This window comes from Rutidosis leptorrhynchoides, chromosome 9 (genome assembly GCF_046630445.1).
Source record: "Rutidosis leptorrhynchoides isolate AG116_Rl617_1_P2 chromosome 9, CSIRO_AGI_Rlap_v1, whole genome shotgun sequence".
Classification (NCBI taxonomy): Eukaryota; Viridiplantae; Streptophyta; class Magnoliopsida; order Asterales; family Asteraceae; genus Rutidosis; species Rutidosis leptorrhynchoides.
In genome coordinates, this window is record NC_092341.1 from 54,645,163 (window position 1) to 54,667,415 (window position 22,253).

General features: G+C 33.1%; 1 non-coding gene across 1 annotated transcript; it reads left to right on the forward strand.

Annotated features, from left to right (window-relative positions):
- The first annotated feature begins 13,041 nt into the window (after positions 1-13,041).
- LOC139869811 (small nucleolar RNA R71) lies at positions 13,042-13,148 on the forward strand. Its single transcript, XR_011766389.1, has one exon. It is a non-coding gene; the product is annotated as a small nucleolar RNA R71 (small nucleolar RNA).
- The last annotated feature ends 9,105 nt before the right edge of the window (positions 13,149-22,253 follow it).

Below are 22,253 nucleotides of genomic sequence, written 5' to 3' on the forward strand. Positions count from 1 at the left end.
AAAATTGCTTGTATTAATAAGTATTTTTTTATGAATCTAACTCTTGTCTATTTTACAGTTTAAAAACACAAAATGGATAGACAACCCAATATTTTAAGAGACCTACCCGGAGACATGATTGATGAAATCTTGTCTAGAGTCGGCCAGAATTCTTCGGCACAACTATTTAAGGCGAGATCAGTTTGTAAGACATTCGAAGAACGTTCCAAGAATGTCTTGGTTTATAAGAGACTTTCGTTTGAAAGATGGGGGATATCACATTGGGAAACCCATAAGTTACGATGTGTTTACTTTGACGCATATATTGCGGGGAACCCAAATGCTATTTTACGCAACGGGTTAAGAAATTATTTTGACTCAATATATCCGAATATTGGACTTCGTGATTTAGAAAAAGCGGCTAACATGCAACATAAAGAAGCATGTTATGCTTACGGATTAGTAATGTTCGCCTCTCACCAAAGTGAGAACAAGAACATCGGGCTACAACTATTAAACAAAACGTTTCCACAAGTGACGGAGTCGGTAATTGGGGTAAGAAATGAGGTTTTTAGATTATTACGGGACTGTTGGACATTACGTAACCCTCGTCCCTTTGATGACGTTACAACACGCTGTCTTATCAACGGCCATAACGGTTATGTTGCACAAGACCAAGGATGGGAAGTAGTCCTAGTAAAACCAGAATGCATGACTTGTTTCTGGACGTATGAATTACGTGTCTTTATTGTCTTTGCTGAACGACTTGTGTACTAGCTAGAATTGTCTTCACAACTATATTGTATCAAAGTTATTGTGTGCTATATTTCATGCTTTATGTAAAATAAGCGGTATTGTAAGTTTGTAAAATATTGTATAAAAGTTTGAACGCGAAATATTATTATAATCAGTTTTTCATATAGAATTGTAGTAGTTGAATTGTATATTAGCTACTAAGTATGAACTTAACGGGTAGGTACTACCCGAATTTAAACTTATAAAACGCTAATATGAAGAAAAAGCTTTTATAAATGAGTTCATATTATGCTACGAAATACTATTAACTACTCTTAATATTCTGTATGATTAACTTGTTCCATTTGACTATTTTGAAGGAAATGGCACCGACTACTCGACACACCGTGAATATGAATGAAGAGGAATTCCGTACTTTTCTAGCTTCAAACATAGCCGCAGTACAGGCTGCGCTACATACCAACAATAACCTTGGATCTGGCAGTACAGGAAATCGTGTAGGATGCACCTACAAAGAATTCACTGCCTGCAAACCTTTGGAATTTGATGGAACCGAAGGACCGATCGGATTGAAACGGTGGACCGAGAAGGTTGAATCGGTGTTTGCCATAAGTAAGTGTACTGAAGAGGACAAAGTGAAGTACGCTACGCATACCTTCACAGGTTCTGCGTTAACATGGTGGAATACCTATCTAGAGCAAGTGGGACAAGATGATGCGTACGCACTACCGTGGTCAGCATTCAAGCACTTGATGAACGAGAAGTACCGTCCCAGAACCGAGGTCAATAAGCTCAAGACAGAACTTAGAGGGTTACGAACCCAAGGATTTGATATTACCACATACGAAAGACGATTCACAGAATTGTGCCTATTGTGTCCGGGAGCATTCGAAGACGAGGAAGAGAAGATCGACGCATTTGTGAAAGGATTACCGGAAAGAATCCAAGAAGATATAAGTTCACACGAGCCCGCCTCCATACAACAGGCATGTAGAATGGCTCACAAACTAGTGAACCAGATTGAAGAAAGAATTAAAGAACAGACTGCTGAAGAGGCCAATGTGAAGCAAGTCAAAAGAAAGTGGGAGGAAAACGGTGATAAGAATCACCAATACAACAACAACAGCAATTACAACAATAATCGCAACAATTATCCCAACAATCGCAACATCAATCGCAACTACAACAAACGGCCCAACAACAACAACAACAACAACAACAACAGCAACTACAACAATCATCCCAACAACAATAATAACCGCAACAACAACAACAATCAGAAGCAGCTATGCCAAAGGTGTGAAAAGAATCACTCGGGGTTCTGCACCAAATTTTGCAACAAGTGTAAAAGAAATGGTCATAGCGCGGCGAAGTGTGAGGCCTACGGACCAGGGGTTAATAGAACGAAAGGAACAAATGGTGTCGGAACGAGTAATGGCGGAGCAAGTAGTGTCGGAGCAAGTTATGCCAATGTAGTTTGTTATAAATGTGGAAAACCAGGCCACATTATTAGAAATTGCCCGAACCAGGAGAACACGAATGGACAAGGCCGTGGAAGAGTTTTCAATATTAATGCGGTAGAGGCACAGGAAGACCCGGAGCTTGTTACGGGTACGTTTCTTATTGACAATAAATCTGCTTACGTTTTATTTGATTCGGGTGCGGATAGAAGCTATATGAGTAGAGATTTTTGTGCTAAATTAAGTTGTCCATTGACGCCTTTGGATAGTAAATTTTTACTCGAATTAGCAAATGGTAAATTAATTTCAGCAGATAATATATGTCGGAATCGAGAAATTAAACTGGTTAGCGAAACATTTAAGATTGATTTGATACCAGTAGAGTTAGGGAGTTTTGATGTGATAATCGGTATGGACTGGTTGAAAGAAGTGAAAGCGGAGATCGTTTGTTACAAAAATGCAATTCGCATTATACGAGAAAAAGGAAAACCCTTAATGGTGTACGGAGAAAAGGGCAACACGAAGCTACATCTTATTAGTAATTTGAAGGCACAAAAACTAATAAGAAAAGGTTGCTATGCTGTTCTAGCACACGTCGAGAAAGTACAAACTGAAGAAAAGAGCATCAATGATGTTCCCATTGCAAAAGAATTTCCCGATGTATTTCCGAAAGAATTACCGGGATTACCCCCACATCGATCCGTTGAATTTCAAATAGATCTTGTACCAGGAGCTGCACCAATAGCTCGTGCTCCTTACAGACTCGCACCCAGCGAGATGAAAGAACTGCAAAGCCAATTACAAGAACTTTTAGAGCGTGGTTTCATTCGACCAAGCACATCACCGTGGGGAGCTCCTGTTTTGTTTGTCAAGAAGAAAGATGGTACATTCAGGTTGTGTATCGACTACCGAGAGTTGAACAAACTTACCATCAAGAACCGCTACCCACTACCGAGAATCGACGACTTATTTGATCAACTACAAGGCTCGTCTGTTTATTCAAAGATTGACTTACGTTCCGGGTATCATCAAATGCGGGTGAAAGAAGATGATATTCCAAAGACTGCTTTCAGAACACGTTACGGTCATTACGAGTTTATGGTCATGCCGTTTGGTTTAACTAATGCACCAGCTGTGTTCATGGACCTTATGAACCGAGTGTGTGGACCATACCTTGACAAGTTTGTCATTGTTTTCATTGATGACATACTTATTTACTCAAAGAATGACCAAGAACACGGTGAACATTTGAGAAAGGTGTTAGAAGTATTGAGGAAGGAAGAATTGTACGCTAAGTTTTCAAAGTGTGCATTTTGGTTGGAAGAAGTTCAATTCCTCGGTCACATAGTGAACAAAGAAGGTATTAAGGTGGATCCGGCAAAGATAGAAACTGTTGAAAAGTGGGAAACCCCGAAAACTCCGAAACACATACGCCAGTTTTTAGGACTAGCTGGTTACTACAGAAGGTTCATCCAAGACTTTTCCAGAATAGCAAAACCCTTGACTGCATTAACGCATAAAGGGAAGAAATTTGAATGGAATGATGAACAAGAGAAAGCGTTTCAGTTATTGAAGAAAAAGCTAACTACGGCACCTATATTGTCATTGCCTGAAGGGAATGATGATTTTGTGATTTATTGTGACGCATCAAAGCAAGGTCTCGGTTGTGTATTAATGCAACGAACGAAGGTGATTGCTTATGCGTCTAGACAATTGAAGATTCACGAACAAAATTATACGACGCATGATTTGGAATTAGGCGCGGTTGTTTTTGCATTAAAGACTTGGAGGCACTACTTATATGGGGTCAAAAGTATTATATATACTGACCACAAAAGTCTTCAACACATATTTAATCAGAAACAACTGAATATGAGGCAGCGTAGGTGGATTGAATTATTGAATGATTACGACTTTGAGATTCGTTACCACCCGGGGAAGGCAAATGTGGTAGCCGATGCCTTGAGCAGGAAGGACAGAGAACCCATTCGAGTAAAATCTATGAATATAATGATTCATAATAACATTACTACTCAAATAAAGGAGGCGCAACAAGGAGTTTTAAAAGAGGGAAATTTAAAGGATGAAATACCCAAAGGATCGGAGAAGCATCTTAATATTCGGGAAGACGGAACCCGGTATAGGGCTGAAAGGATTTGGGTACCAAAATTTGGAGATATGAGAGAAATGGTACTTAGAGAAGCTCATAAAACCAGATACTCAATACATCCTGGAACGGGGAAGATGTACAAGGATCTCAAGAAACGTTTTTGGTGGCCGGGTATGAAAGCCGATGTTGCTAAATACGTAGGAGAATGTTTGACGTGTTCTAAGGTCAAAGCTGAGCATCAGAAACCATCAGGTCTACTTCAACAACCCGAAATCCCGGAATGGAAATGGGAAAACATTACCATGGATTTCATCACTAAATTGCCAAGGACTGCAAGTGGTTTTGATACTATTTGGGTAATAGTTGATCGTCTCACCAAATCAGCACACTTCCTACCAATAAGAGAAGATGACAAGATGGAGAAGTTAGCACGACTGTATTTGAAGGAAGTCGTCTCCAGACATGGAATACCAATCTCTATTATCTCTGATAGGGATGGTAGATTTATTTCAAGATTCTGGCAGACATTACAGCAAGCATTAGGAACTCGTCTAGACATGAGTACTGCCTATCATCCACAAACTGATGGGCAGAGCGAAAGGACGATACAAACGCTTGAAGACATGCTACGAGCATGTGTTATTGATTTCGGAAACAGTTGGGATCGACATCTACCATTAGCAGAATTTTCCTACAACAACAGCTACCATTCAAGCATTGAGATGGCGCCGTTTGAAGCACTTTATGGTAGAAAGTGCAGGTCTCCGATTTGTTGGAGTGAAGTGGGGGATAGACAGATTACGGGTCCGGAGATTATACAAGAAACTACCGAGAAGATCATCCAAATTCAACAACGGTTGAAAACCGCTCAAAGTCGACAAAAGAGCTACGCTGACATTAAAAGAAAAGATATAGAATTTGAAATTGGAGAGATGGTCATGCTTAAAGTTGCACCTTGGAAAGGCGTTGTTCGATTTGGTAAACGAGGGAAATTAAATCCAAGGTATATTGGACCATTCAAGATTATTGATCGTGTCGGACCAGTAGCTTACCGACTAGAGTTACCTCAACAACTCGCGGCTGTACATAACACTTTCCACGTCTCGAATTTAAAGAAATGTTTTGCTAAAGAAGATCTCACTATTCCGTTAGATGAAATCCAAATCAACGAAAAACTTCAATTCATCGAAGAACCCGTCGAAATAATGGATCGTGAGGTTAAAAGACTTAAGCAAAACAAGATACCAATTGTTAAGGTTCGATGGAATGCTCGTAGAGGACCCGAGTTCACCTGGGAGCGTGAAGATCAGATGAAGAAGAAATACCCGCATCTATTTCCAGAAGATTCGTCAACACCTTCAACAGCTTAAAATTTCGGGACGAAATTTATTTAACGGGTAGGTACTGTAGTGACCCGAACTTTTCCATGTTTATATATATATTAATTGAGATTGATATTTACATGATTAAATGTTTCCAACATGTTAAGCAATCAAAATTGTTAAGACTTGATTAATTGAAATATGTTTCATATAGACAATTGACCACCCAAGTTGATCGGTGATTCACGAACGTTAAAACTTGTAAAAACTATATGATGACATATATATGGATATATATATATATATAGTTAACATGATACTATGATAAGAAAACATATCATAAAGTATATTAACAATGAACTACATATGTAAAAACAAGACTACTAACTTAATGATTTTTAAACGAGACATATATGTAACGATTATCGTTGTAAAGACATTTAATGTATATATATATCATATTAAGAGATATTCATACATGATAATATCATGATAATATAATAATTTAAAATCTCATTTGATATTATAAACATTGGGTTAACAACATTTAACAAGATCGTTAACCTAAAGGTTTCAAAACAACACTTACATGTAACGACTAACGATGACTTAACGACTCAGTTAAAATGTATATACATGTAGTGTTTTAATATGTATTTATACACTTTTTAAAGACTTCAATACACTTATAAAAATACTTCTACTTAACAAAAATGCTTACAATTACATCCTCGTTCAGTTTCATCAACAATTCTACTCGTATGCACCCGTATTCGTACTCGTACAATACACAGCTTTTAGATGTATGTACTATTGGTATATACACTCCAATGATCAGCTCTTAGCAGCCCATGTGAGTCACCTAACACATGTGGGAACCATAATTTGGCAACTAGCATGAAATATCTCATAAAATTACAAAAATATGAGTAATCATTCATGACTTATTTACATGAAAACAAAATTACATATCCTTTATATCTAATCCATACACCAACGACCAAAAACACCTACAAACACTTTCATTCTTCAATTTTATTCATCTAATTGATCTCTCTCAAGTTCTATCTTCAAGTTCTAAGTGTTCTTCATAAATTCCAAAAGTTCTAGTTTCATAAAATCAAGAATACTTTCAAGTTTGCTAGCTCACTTCCAATCTTGTAAGGTGATCATCCAACCTCAAGAAATCTTTGTTTCTTACAGTAGGTTATCATTCTAATACAAGGTAATAATCATATTCAAACTTTGGTTCAATTTCTATAACTATAACAATCTTATTTCAAGTGATGATCTTACTTGAACTTGTTTTCGTGTCATGATTCTGCTTCAAGAACTTCGAGCCATCCAAGGATCCATTGAAGCTAGATCCATTTTTCTCTTTTCCAGTAGGTTTATCCAAGGAAATTAAGGTAGTAATGATGTTCATAACATCATTCGATTCATACATATAAAGCTATCTTATTCGAGGGTTTAAACTTGTAATCACTAGAACATAGTTTAGTTAATTCTAAACTTGTTCGCAAACAAAAGTTAATCCTTCTAACTTGACTTTTAAAATCAACTAAACACATGTTCTATATCTATATGATATGCTAACTTAATGATTTAAAACCTGGAAACACGAAAAACACCGTAAAACCGGATTTACGCCGTCGTAGTAACACCGCGGGCTGTTTTGGGTTAGTTAATTAAAAACTATGATAAACTTTGATTTAAAAGTTGTTATTCTGAGAAAATGATTTTTATTATGAACATGAAACTATATCCAAAAATTATGGTTAAACTCAAAGTGGAAGTATGTTTTCTAAAATGGTCATCTAGACGTCGTTCTTTCGACTGAAATGACTACCTTTACAAAAACGACTTGTAACTTATTTTTCCGACTATAAACCTATACTTTTCTGTTTAGATTCATAAAATAGAGTTCAATATGAAACCATAGCAATTTGATTCACTCAAAACGGATTTAAAATGAAGAAGTTATGGGTAAAACAAGATTGGATAATTTTTCTCATTTTAGCTACGTGAAAATTGGTAACAAATCTATTCCAACCATAACTTAATCAACTTGTATTGTATATTATGTAATCTTGAGATACCATAGACACGTATACAATGTTTCGACCTATCATGTCGACACATCTATATATATTTCGGAACAACCATAGACACTCTATATGTGAATGTTGGAGTTAGCTATACAGGGTTGAGGTTGATTCCAAAATATATATAGTTTGAGTTGTGATCAATACTGAGATACGTATAAACTGGGTCGTGGATTGATTCAAGATAATATTTATCGATTTATTTCTGTACATCTAACTGTGGACAACTAGTTGTAGGTTACTAACGAGGACAGCTGACTTAATAAACTTAAAACATCAAAATATATTAAAAGTGTTGTAAATATATTTTGAACATACTTTGATATATATGTATATATTGTTATAGGTTCGTGAATCAACCAGTGGCCAAGTCTTACTTCCCGACGAAGTAAAAATCTGTGAAAGTGAGTTATAGTCCCACTTTTAAAATCTAATATTTTTGGGATGAGAATACATGCAGGTTCTATAAATGATTTACAAAATAGACACAAGTACGTGAAACTACATTCTATGGTTGAATTATCGAAATCGAATATGCCCCTTTTTATTAAGTCTGGTAATCTAAGAATTAGGGAACAGACACCCTAATTGACGCGAATCCTAAAGATAGATCTATTGGGCCTAACAAACCCCATCCAAAGTACCGGATGCTTTAGTACTTCGAAATTTATATCATATCCGAAGGGTGTCCCGGAATGATGGGGATATTCTTATATATGCATCTTGTTATTGTCGGTTACCAGGTGTTCACCATATGAATGATTTTTATCTCTATGTATGGGATGTGTATTGAAATATGAAATCTTGTGGTCTATTGTTACGATTTGATATATATAGGTTAAACCTATAACTCACCAACATTTTTGTTGACGTTTTAAGCATGTTTATTCTCAGGTGATTATTAAGAGCTTCCGCTGTCGCATACTTAAATAAGGACGAGATTTGGAGTCCATGCTTGTATGATATTGTGTAAAAACTGCATTCAAGAAACTTATTTTGTTGTAACATATTTGTATTGTAAACCATTATGTAATGGTCGTGTGTAAACAGGATATTTTAGATTATCATTATTTGATAATCTACGTAAAGCTTTTTAAACCTTTATTGATGAAATAAAGGTTATGGTTTGTTTTAAAATGAATGCAGTCTTTGAAAAACGTCTCATATAGAGGTCAAAACCTCGCAACGAAATCAATTAATATGGAACGTTTTTAATCAATAAGAACGGGACATTTCACAACACGTCCAGTATTTCGTATATTACCTTTCGGTAAACTACCGTCCGGTTGTAAAGGAAAGCGATGAAAAGCAACTGTTAAGGCAATGTCCCATGACATGCAGATAATTATGGTTAAAAACGTGTCGGATGCAATTACTATCCTTTGTATGAGCAATAGTAAAGATCACCCTATAATTTTTCAGTCAGGCACAAGGTCCTGTCTTCGACCATGCTATGCAATCACCGTTCTTACGGTTGACACCCGATTTGATTCAGGTGACCTAATGAATTCTGATGAATTCTTTGGATTTTACGTTCAATGATAATGAACGCATTGAAAATAGGGTTTTCAGAAAACAAATCGGTTTTAATTTGATCAAAATATTTTCTCGTTCAAGATCGAGTTTAGATATCATCGAATTCCATGAGTTTGTAATTCTCAATCTTTAAAGTCAATCTCAAGGATTGAGTAATATCAGGCTTAAAAGCTGATTTTTAATCTTTAAGGAGATTATCGTATCTAGGGGTCTGATTCATTAGTCTTATCAAGCTAATTTGCACGGCGCCCTCCCCATTTTACGAGACATATCCTCTCATGGTTAGGATAAGTCTGACCACTTGACGACCCTGTTTGATGCTGAGGTCCGTGGATTTCCTGCTAATTTTAGAGATGACTTTTCTAGATTTTTTATCAACCTACAGCTGGTCTGGACGACAACTTTCTGACCTAAATCAAGAAGCGCGTGTCTTTTTTGGAAGACTTTACTTCCTTCATTTCTTTCTCCCAAAGACTTTACTTCCTTTTAAATCAAGTGGCACATTTCCTTTAAATATATTATAAGAAATCAGGTAAAACTGATTAAAATCGTCTAAAAAAAAGCACATGCAATAACTTTACAGAAACATGTGATAGATGGTTTTTATTTGAATAACTTGGTATATTCTCCACACACTTGGCTTTTATTTTATTTTTTTCTTTGCCTTTTTATTCTCCGCTTTTTTATTTTAAATGAATTCTAGCGTTTTAGGTTGTTTCTCAATTTATGTCCTTTACGAGGTAACAATAATTTCGGTATTAACACCTAGTTTTATCGTTCATAAATATGTATAAACATGATTTTGAATTCATTTAATTAAAATTTTTTCAAATTTTCACAAAATTTGGCAATTAAACCAAGTGTAAACTCGAGAGAATTTATAACCCTTCTCCACACTTGAGATCTTGCAATGCCCTCATTTGCATGAAATCATACTATAATTATAAATTCATGAGGGTGATTAGTGTAGAAAAGTGGTTAAAAATACCCAGTTTGTAATTACTAAGCTCGTCGAATGATAGATGGCGCGTTTCATCGTTCATTTCTTTTGTTGTTTTATCACATATGTTTTTCTTCAAAAATGGTTGCTTTTCTGGACTGTTTGCTAATTTTTGAAAATGTGTATTTTACCATGTTTTGTACAAAAGACAGACTACAAACACACACACACACACACACACACACACACACACACACATATATATATATACACACACACACACATATATATATATATATATATATATATATATATATATATATATATATATATATATATTTTATAAAATCTTTATTTATTAAAACAATTTAAATGAATAATTTTTTAAAATTTTGTTTCCTTTTACTTTAGGTAGATGTAGTTTCGGTACGTTTACCTAGTCCATCCCTCGACAAAATTTAAAAATTGTCGTTATAAAGCGATTGTTTTAAAAACAAAGATTTTTGGGTTTTTTTAATTTTTTTGGCATACTTTAGATCAATAATATTAAAAATAATGATAACAAAATTTTTCGTCCCGTCTTTGGGTAAAGCAATTTCGGTTCTATGACCTAGTGTTTAACTCACGACGAATTTTAGAAATCATTTTTTAAACTTAATGAAGTAAAGTAAATTTTATTTTTAAATTCACACAAAACTTAAATTTAAAAGGCGTATTAATTTCATACAAAACCTACAAAACAAAAAAAAATCAGAATGGGGGGAGAAAATTAGTTCTTTAGTGTCTGCTAGTGGAAAAGACCAATCGAATCCCATTCCCGGAACTACATGAGAACAAAATAACTAACTCTAGACAACATTTTCTTTTTAGACCATTTGAATCTCCCCACACTTAGGTAGCTGTGGTGTCGAAATTGTGATTAACTTCATTGTCAATTTCTTTTGGACCATAATCAACTTGCATATCTGTGACTTTTGCTTTAAGCCATTGGTCGGATTCTTGTGTAATATCCACAAATTCAACTAGTTTCTCCTTTTCTTTAGGCGATAGATTGGATATTAACCGGTTATATAACTTAAAGTTCCCCTTGGTTCTAGCATCGCGAATCCATTTAATAAGTTTCTTCATTAAACAGTTAATAACGGGGTCATTTAATTTCGTATCAACAACGGGGTTCTTTGTTATCAGGTCATCATTAGGTGTTACTTCATCTTCCCCACACTTAGGCAATTTATTTTTGTTAAGCATTACCGTTGGAGTTGGTAAAACAATATGGTTTTTACCAATCATTTTTATTGGTTCAACGGTTTTGGTTGGTGGAGATTTAGACTTTCGAATCACAAAGGTGACCGATTTGTCACCATCACTCAATGTCATTCTACCCTCTCTTACATCAATAAACGCCCCGGTGGACACTAAGAATGGTCGACCTAAAATTAGAGGAATGTTTGAGTCCTCTTCTATGTCAATGACAATAAATTCGACTAGAAAGGTTAAATTACCCACTTGAACGGGTAGGTTGTCAGCAATTCCAACTGGGTGCCTAATGGTTTGATCAAAGAGTCGAACATTCATTTCCGTTGGACTTACTTTACCTACTCCTAATCTCTTATATAATGAAAGAGGCATAACACTCACACTCGCACCTAAATCTGCTAGTGCATCATACATGACACAATCACTAAGTAGACAAGGAACAATAAATTCATCCGGATCACCCAACCTGGGTGGAATTTTTGGTGGAACTGTCTTCACCGAGGTTATTCTTATGGTTTTTATTTCTTGCACTTTCTTATTCTTCTTCTTCTTTCCAGAGGTATCACAAACTTTAGTACCTATTACTTGCTCATACTCAACTCCTTTTCTAGGAAACGGGATGGGTGGTCTTTATGGTGCCACTACTAGCTTTACATACTCGGGTGGTGATGGTGTTGGTGGTGTAACTTCTTCATCGTTACGCACATCTAAAACCTTCCCATCTTCTGGTGCTGGTTTTTCAGAATTTATTGACACCATATAAACATTCTCATTCCGAGGATTTACTTCAGTATTACTCGGTAGCTTTCCTTGTTCCCTCTCACTCATCATGCTAGCATGAGTACCTACGTGTTTTTCTAGATTCTAAATGGAAGCTTGTTGAGTTCTTAATGACTGATCAAACCTCTCATTCGTATGGGTTTGAAAAGTAATAAATTGTGTTTGAGATTCCATTATCTTTGCCATAATTTCTTCCAGATTTGGTTTTTTCTCTTCGGTTTGCTGTGGTGGTTTATATAAACCAGGTCTTTGTTGATTGAAAGTGTTGTTTTGAGTTGGTTGGTTATTCGGGCCTTGTTGGTTATACGAGTTGTTGTTGGGTCCATTTGGATTGTAAAGAATGTTTTGATTTCGATTAAAATTTGGCCTTGGTGGTTGATAATTATTTTGATAATTATTTCCCGGCCTTTGGTTCATGCAGGAAAAATTCTCACATTGTTCCATCGTTTGCTCAATGTGACAATCTTTCGTTAAGTGTGGTCCACCGCATTGCTCACAACTGATTCGTATTGCGTGAATATCTTTAGTCATCTTTTTCATTCGTCTCTCGAAAGCATCTATTTTTGCGGAAACGGAATCAAAGTCATGGCTAGAATCGGCTCTAGCTGCTTTAGATGAACGAAAGATATCTTTTTCCTGGTGCCACTCATGAGAGTGGGAGGCTGTGTTATCTATAATTTTGTGTGCTTCGGTAGCGATTTTCTTCATAAAGGAACCACCAGCTGCTGTGTCGATGTCTTTTCGTGTAGCAACGTCGACACCTTGGTAGAATATTTGTACTATTTGATAAGTGTCTAAACCGTGCTGAGGACATCCTCTCAATAACTTTCCGAATCTTGTCCACGCCTCATATAACGTTTCATTTGGCTTTTGCATGAACGTAACAATTTTTTCTTGAAGTCTTACGGCTTTAGATGCCGGAAAGAGTCTTTTAAGAAATTTCTCAACTAAGACATCCCATGTATCAATCGCTCCTTTGGGTAACGATTCTAACCAATCTTTGGCTTCTCCCTTTAAAGTCCAGGAAAACAACATGAGATAGATCTGTTCATCCTCAATTTCTCTGATTTTAAATAGAGTACAGATCCTATTAAAGGTTCGAAGATGTTCGTTTGGATCTTCTTTTGGCGTACCACTATATTGGCATTGATTAGTTACCATGTGTAGGATTTGTCCTTTGATTTCATAATCTGGCGCATTAACATCTGGCCGAATAATGGTGTGACCTTGGCCAGTGCGTGTGGCTCTCATTCGATATTCCATACTTAGGGGTTTCGTTACTTTCATTTTTGAATTTGTTGAATCCGAATCACTAGAAGATTCTGATTTAACGGTTTGTGGTTTAGGAGGAATGATTAGTGGTTCAGTATCTTGGAATTGTCCTTGAATATCCTCCGAGTTCTCAATTGTGAAATCGGGTTCAAAAAATGGATTATCGGAAATTTGAATTGGAGTACTCGTTCAACTAGATGATGATTCTAAAGAAAAATCAACGGCGATAATATTGGCTAGATGTCTTGATCGGGTTACAGGTGGTGAACGTATGAAAGGTGGTGAACGTTTTGATCGGTGCATTCACTGAATATCCTATTAGTTACAAATCTAAAAATTATTAAAGTTATCAAATTAATAGACTTTTCTGCTTTTGCCCACGTTTCGAATAGCCAAAAGATGCAGCAGGGAGCCAGGATCCTTTAAATCGGAAAATCCACAACTCGCTACTAACAAATCCAACTATTACTACGAACCAGAAAATTTGGATGTCTATTAATTTAATCGCTTTTTATAATTTTTCGTCGAAATTTTTAAATAAAAATCTATGTCCTAAAAACTAGAGCGTAGAAATGAGAAAGAAAAGCACGCGTCGAAAAACAAAAAGTCGAAAAACAAAAAGTCGAAAAATAAGCGTCGAAATTTAAAAGTCTAAAAACTAAAAATTAAAAATTGCGTCTAAAGGTATTAAAACTTAAAAGGAATTCTATATCCACAACGGCAATAACTGTGATGACCCGGAAATTTCTGACCAAATTTAAACTTTAACTTTATATTATTCCGACACGATAAGCAAAGTTTGTTAAGTTAAATCTCAAGAATTTTAAACTGTGTTCATACATTCATTTAACCTCGACCAAATTTCCGACGATTCCCGAACCAGTATATATAAATGTATATGATTATATATGTGTATATATATTATAACTTGATAATGATAACAAGTATTAAACGTATAATACTTTACATGAACGTATTTGTTTCAATATGTTTATCGATGGAATTAGAAGATAATATCAAGAGATTGAATTATCAAGATTCATTATAATATGATTTACGTGTCTCTGTTAAGAGGTCCACTTTGATTTAGGAAACCTTTCTTCTTTAATGGTATTCGGAATAATTGGTGAATAATTTACATGATTGGGAATAAAGTGTCATTAACGAGTGATAGTCAAAAGTTAGTGAAGATTCTCGATTAATTTTCAAAAGCATGCTTTACAGTGATTGCCTCGTGTCCCTTGGTAAATTAATTATTTAGTTTTCATTAATTGAAACAATAACTTCTGTTATTTAAAAGAGTTTAAATTTTATAAAACAAACTTTGAAATATAACTAGTTTTAAAAAACTAAATAGTTCATTAAATAAATATTTCGAAGATATATAAATTATATTCTGAATAAAGATATATATATATATATATATATATATATATATATATATATATATATATATATATATTATAAAGTAATATTAATATAATTATAAAATATTTTGATTGAGAAATATTTTAAATACAATATGAAATATATTTAAATAAACAACGAGACTTTGATTTAAAGAAGCAAATGACCATAACACTTATACGTTCAAGTTACATTTTGAGTGATATAGTTAATTGATAACTTAAGTCTATATTTTGATAAAGGTACACGTCGCAAAATGTAAAATGCTAGTTTTCTTAGTGTACGTAATGTCGTTCGAAAAATCGAAAGCGGAACATGAGTCGAGCGTCATCGAACAAATCGTTGGAACAAAATTTACAATTCCACTTTGAACGAAAATATTATATTATATATAATTAATTATATAAATTAAATATATTATACATTAATTAAAATTAAAAACCGTCGGCAGCCTTAATCATTTGAGATATGAGCTGGAATACACACCTCCATAATCGCGGAGATGTGTGTGGGATTTATGCCGCAATCGCGGAGCTAACGGGACCAGTTGGGGGAGTATAAATCGATCGATTTCTCTGCTCAAGCACTTCATCTATCTCTCTCTCTCTCCATCTATCTCCATATATATATTATTATTATTATTATTATTATTATTATTATTATTATTATTATTATTATTATTATTAAGATTAATATTATTATTAGGAATATTATTAGTATTATTATTATTATTATTATTATTATTATTATTATTATTATTATGTATTATACATAAAATACTACGACGAGGTTCTGCTCGCGTGTTTTCAAAATGAACTTTTCGAATAGGATAGAGTTAAGGAAATTATGGGTTATAGCTATGGAGGTTATGGGTATTATTCGGGGGTATGCTCGTGAGGTCAACCAAGTGTCTATCGTCTACGTTGCGTCTACATACTTTTCTTCAATATTGAATCTCAATATTGATACGTGAGCACTCATAACTTAACTTTTATATATTAATAGTGTATCCCTGACTAGTACTGTGACGACCCGGAAATTTCCGACCAAATTTAAACTTAATCTTTATATGGTTTCGATATGATAAGCAAAGTCTATAATGTTGAGTCTTGATAATTTTGAAAACTGTTTCATATATTCAATTGGCCTTCGACCATTACCGACGATTCACGAACAATTGTTGTAAACTAATATATATGTATATATATATATATATATATATATATATATATATATATATATATATATATATATATATATATATATATATATATATATATATGTAAATATAAATAATAGTATGAATAATAAACTACAATTAAATCATTAAAATTAAATATGTAAAATAATATACAAAATAAATAAGTGTAATAAAAATGAATGTATATATATAAATACATATATAATTTATAATTAGTTGTAATATATAAATATTAAATAAATATTAACACATAATATAATATTGTATATTATATGTAATTACAAGTATAGTTGTTACATTATTACATTCAATATTAATAATATTATTAAAACTTATTACATGAAATTTTATACAATTGACTTATTATAATTACTAACATTATTGTTATCATTGTTAACATCATCATTATTATTATAACCAGTAATAAAAATTGTAAATTTAAATTATTATGATTAATATTAGTGACATTATTAGATATAAATATTATATTAAACATTAAAAATAATTAATATTATCATTAATAAGATTATTATTATCATAATTAATATTAGTATTTTTTTTATCAAAATTTATAATATTAATGGATCTTTTATTAATAAATTGATATTAATAATTTGTTTAATATAACACAGATAAACAATGATATACTTTGTATATATAGAAATACAAATATGATCAATATTATTTAGATTATTATTATTAATATGATTTTAATTATTAATTGATGTTATGCGAGGTGTATACAAAATAGTTATATTTTTATTGCGAAATACTATTAAATACGATACAATTTTACACAAGTTATTTATTTATTATTAGAGTGGATATACCTAAACCTTGCTACAACACTATAGGAAGTGTACCTAATCGTAAAGTAGTGTAGTTTTTAGTAAGTCCGGTTCGTTCCGCAGGGAGCTAGCCAAGTTTAACGCTTTATTTTTAAATTATATTTGTATATATATATATATATATATATATATATATATATATATATATATATATATATATATATATATATATGTATATATATATATATAAGTAGTATTATTATTATTATAAAGGGGGGTTTTACCGTTTAGTGACCGGTTTGTCGATTTTATGTCTTAAGTCACAATTAAAACCTAATGTAAAATATTAAAAATAAATATAACTTAATTTAAAGCGTAAAGTAAATGACGATAAATAAAATTGCGATAAATAAAAGTGCGATAAGTAAAATTACAGTAAATAAAATTGTGATAATTTAAAAGTACGATAATTAAAAGTGCGATAAGATATAAAATAAAGGAATTATGCTTATTTAAACTTCCGTAATCATGATGTTTGACGTGTTGATTTTATGTTTATTACTATGGGTTAATTGTCCTTTGTCCTGGATTATTCGATATGTCCATCTGGTTTTTGTCCACAACAGTCCATCGGTCATAAATATAAAGTGCGAGTATCCTCGTCAAATTATCCTTAAACCCGAAGTCAAATATTTCAACTAATTGAGGATTTAAACCGTAACAAGGTCTTAATACTTTGTTTAATGAATACACCAGGTTATCGACTGCGTGTAATCTAAGGTTTTAATATTTGTTAACAATTACACCAATTACCCTTGTATGTAATTCACCCCTGTTTCAACGAGTCTATTGATTATTAATCCATCCCCGTGTCCGGTCAAATGAATAATTATTAGTATTCATAAATATCCCGCCCACCGTACCCAGTTAAGCGTATGTGGTTATGAATAAATACGTCAAATTATATGTCTTTATATTAAATTAACAAGGTATCATTTAGTTAATATAAAGCTCATTAATAGCCCATAGTCTAATTTCCACAAGTATCGTTCTTTTATCCAAACCCCAATTATGTACAAAGCCCAATTACCCCGTCTTTAATATTTAGCCCAACATCACGATTACTTCGATTTAAATAAGCATAATAATAACTTAGCTACGAGACATTAATTTAAAAAGGTTGAACATAACTTACAATGAGTATTAATCGCGTAGTGTTACACGGACAGAATTTCGACTTACAAACTTACAACATTCGCTACCATAACCTTATTATTATCAATCTTAAATTAAAATTAAAATTATAAATATAAATATATAAGAGAGAGTGAGATATAGATTAGAAAAAGGTGTGTTCTCTCCCTTGCTCCGTAGTCTCCTTTTATAGGCAAGAAATTGCACTGTTTAATTGTTGATTATTGGTTGAGAAAATTAGGTGCACACTTTATTGAAATATTTGGCAATCATACGTATCACCAGGTTCATCATTCATGATTAAATTATTATTATTTTTATATTATTATTATTATTATGAATTATATATATATTATATTATATTCTTGTGCATAGTTGACTTGTAATTTTAGCTCCGTTGAGTTGTGCGTTGATAGTTGGTGATGTGTGCAGCGGGGTGTACGAAATAGTATTAATTTAAATACGAAATACGACGAAATATTACACAAGTTTTAATTATTTATTTACAAAATGGATATACCTAAACCTTGCTACAACACTATAGGCAGTGTACCTAATCGTAAAGTAGTATAGTTTTTAGTAAGTCCGGTTCGTTCCACAGGGAGCGGGCTTATTGCACACTATATTTTTAAACAATTATATTTGTACAAAATATATTATATTGATAATATATAAAAGGGGGTTTACCGTTTAATGACTGGTTTGTCGATTTTATATTTTAAGTTAGAATTAAAACCTAATGCAAAATATAAATGACGATAATTAAAGTAGCAAAAAATAAATGACAATAAATAAATGACGTTAAATAAAATAGCGAGTAAATAAAAGTACGATGAAATATGAAATAAAATATATTATGCTTATTTAAACTTCCGTAATCATGATGTTTGACGTGTTGATTTTGGTTTTATGCCCATGGGTTAATTGTCCTTTGTCCTGGATTATTTAATATGCCCGTCTGGTTTTTGTCCATAACAGTCCATCAGTCATAAATATAAACTGCGAGTGTCCTCGTCAAATTATCCTTATACCCGAAGTCAAATATTCCAACTAATTGGGGACTTAAACTGTAACAAGGTTTTAATACTTTGTTTAATAATTACACTAGGATATCAACTGCGTGTAACCCAAGGTTTTAATACTTTATTATCAATTATGCCAAGTGTCCTTGTACATAATTTCACCCCTGTTTTAATAATTCTAGTGATTATTAATCCATTCCCGTGTCCGGTTAAATGAACTATTATTCGTACATATAAATACCCCGCCCATCGTGTCCGATCGAGTGTATATTGTTATTTATAGGGACGTCCAATTGTAAATCTTTATATTAAAATTAACAAACTATCATTTAGTTAAACAAATATAAAGCCCATTAATAGCCCATAGTCTAATTTTCACAAGTGTCGTTCTTTTGTCCAAACCCCAATTATGGTACAAAGCCCAATTACCCCGTCTTTAATTTTTAGCCCAACATCATGATTACTTTGGCTCAAATAAGCATAATAATAACTTAAGCACGAGACATTAATTTAAAAAGGAGAACATAGCTTACATTGATTATTTATCGCGTAGTGGTACACGAACAGAGCTCCGACTTTAAAACCCGTAAAAATAACTTTTACATAACCCAAACTAATCTAATATAACACTAATCTATACTATACTATATATATATATATATATATATATATATATATATATATATATATTATACTACGGAGTATTATTATTATTATCTTATTTAAACTCGCAGAATTCGTGGTCTTTTATAGGCATTTTGATTTCTGACAGCTCCGCGAGTTGTGAAGTTTTAAGCCTTCAAACTCCGCGAGTCGTGGAGTTTAAAAATACAGCTCAGGATCCTTTGTCTCATAGCTTGTCGACATGATTATATATATATATATTTATAATATATAAATAATTTATATAATTATTTATATATTATATTTTATTCTGGTGCATAGTTGACTCATAATTTTTAGTTCGTTGCGTCAGGCGTTGATAGTTGACTCATGTCCCGGTTCCGTATTTTCGAACGCCTTTTCGTATAATTTAATATCTTGTACTTTGCATTCCGCAACTTGTACTTTTATCATTTTTAGACGTTTCTCATCAATAAATTGAACCTTTTGAATTGTATCTTGTACATTTGAGCTTTTTGGACGTTTGTGTCTTCAAATCTTCGTTTTCGCCTTTTGTCTTCGCACTTATTTATTTAAACAATTACAATGAAAATATAATACAATTACATATGAAAACCTATTATTTAGGAGGGATATTGCTATGAAATATATGTTCCTTTTTAGCCTTATCAAATATCCCCACACTTGAGCGTTGCTTGTCCTCAAGCAATACAGAACTTGAAATAAAAACATACATGAATCACTTTTTTATTCATCACACTTTGTACATTAGTGATTTTGATATGGTGGTATAAACAATGATAGTAACGATAGAACCATGGTTAAAGGTGGGTGTGTCATCCACAGTTGCCTCGGGTTTAGATCAACGACACTTGCAATCAAATAGCCGATTTACTTTCGGTTTCCAAAGCAAAGTGCACATTTAAAAGGCGGTTTACAGTCCCACATGACTATGAAAATGTAGATCCTTAAGGAAATTGGATCTTTATGAAAACATTTGATCTTTTGAAAATTCAATCTAGCTTTTACCCTAGATAAGTTTTCCGGAATAACCCTTCACCGGTGTTGCAAAATATTTTTGTGGGTTTTGTGGGTTTCAGATTTGAAAATTTTAGCTCAAAACTTATGGTTTTGTGTCACCCACTTGCTAACCTTGTATTAGGAAAGCAACACGTCCAGTATACTTGCTCCGTATATTACCTTTCGGTAAACTACCGTCCGGTTGTAAAGGAAAGCGTTGAACAAGCAACTGTTAAGGCAATGTCCCCTGACATGCTTTTAATTATGGTCTATAATGTGTCGGACGCAATTACTATCCTTTGTAGGAGCAATAGTAAAGCTCACCCTTATAATTTTTCGGTCTGGCACAAGGTCCTGTCTTTGACCATGCTATGTAACCACCGTTCTTACGGTTGACACCCGATTTGGTTTAGGTGACCTAATGAATTCCAGGTGAATTCCTAGGATTTTACGTTCAATGGTAATGAACGCATTGAAAATAGGTTTTCAGAAAACAAATTGGTTTTAATTTTGATCAAAATATTTTCTCGTTCAAGCTCGAGTTTAGATATCATTGAATTCCTTGAGTTTGTAATTCTCAATCTTTAAAGTCAATCTCAAGGATTGAGTAATATCAGGCTTAAAAGCTGATTTTTAATCTTTAAGGAAATTATCCTTTCTGGGGATCTGATTCATTAGTCTTATCAAGCTAATTTGCACGGCGCCCTCCCCATTTTACGAGACAGACCCTCTCATGGTTAGGATAAGTCTGACCACTTGGCGACCCTGTTTGATGCTGAGGTTCGTGGATTTCCTGCTGATTTTAGTGATGACTTTTCTAGATTTTTCGTCAACCTACAGCTGGTCTGGACGACAACTTCTTAACCTAAATCAAGAAGCGCGTGTCTTTTTCGGAAGACTTTACTTCCTTTTAATGATGGAATTGATTCATCGTGTAGATCCATCTTTTCTTTTCTTTCTTTGGGTAAAATAGTTAATTTAGTCCAAAACAAAAGCACCTGCAATAAAATTTACAGAAACATGTGATAGATAGTTTTTAATTGAATAACTTGGCACATTTTCCCCACACTTAGTTTCTTTCTTTGCCTTTTTATTCTCCTTTATTCCATTTTAAATGAATTCAATCATTTTAGGGTGTTTCTCAATTTATGTCCTTTCCGAGGTAACGATAATTTCGGTATTAACACCTAGTTTTCACCGTTCATAAATATATATAAACATGATTTTAAATTCATTTAGTTGAAAATTTTTCAAATTTTCATAAAATTTGGCAAATAAACCAAGTATAAACCCGAGAGAATTTATAACCCTTCCCCACACTTGAGATCATGCAATGCCCTCATTTGCATAAAATCAGACTCTAATTATAAATTCATGAGGGTGATTAGTGTAGAAAAGTGATTGAAAATACCCAGTTTGTAATTACAAAGCTTGTCGAATGATAGATGGCGCGCCTCATCGTTCATTCCTTCTTGTTTTA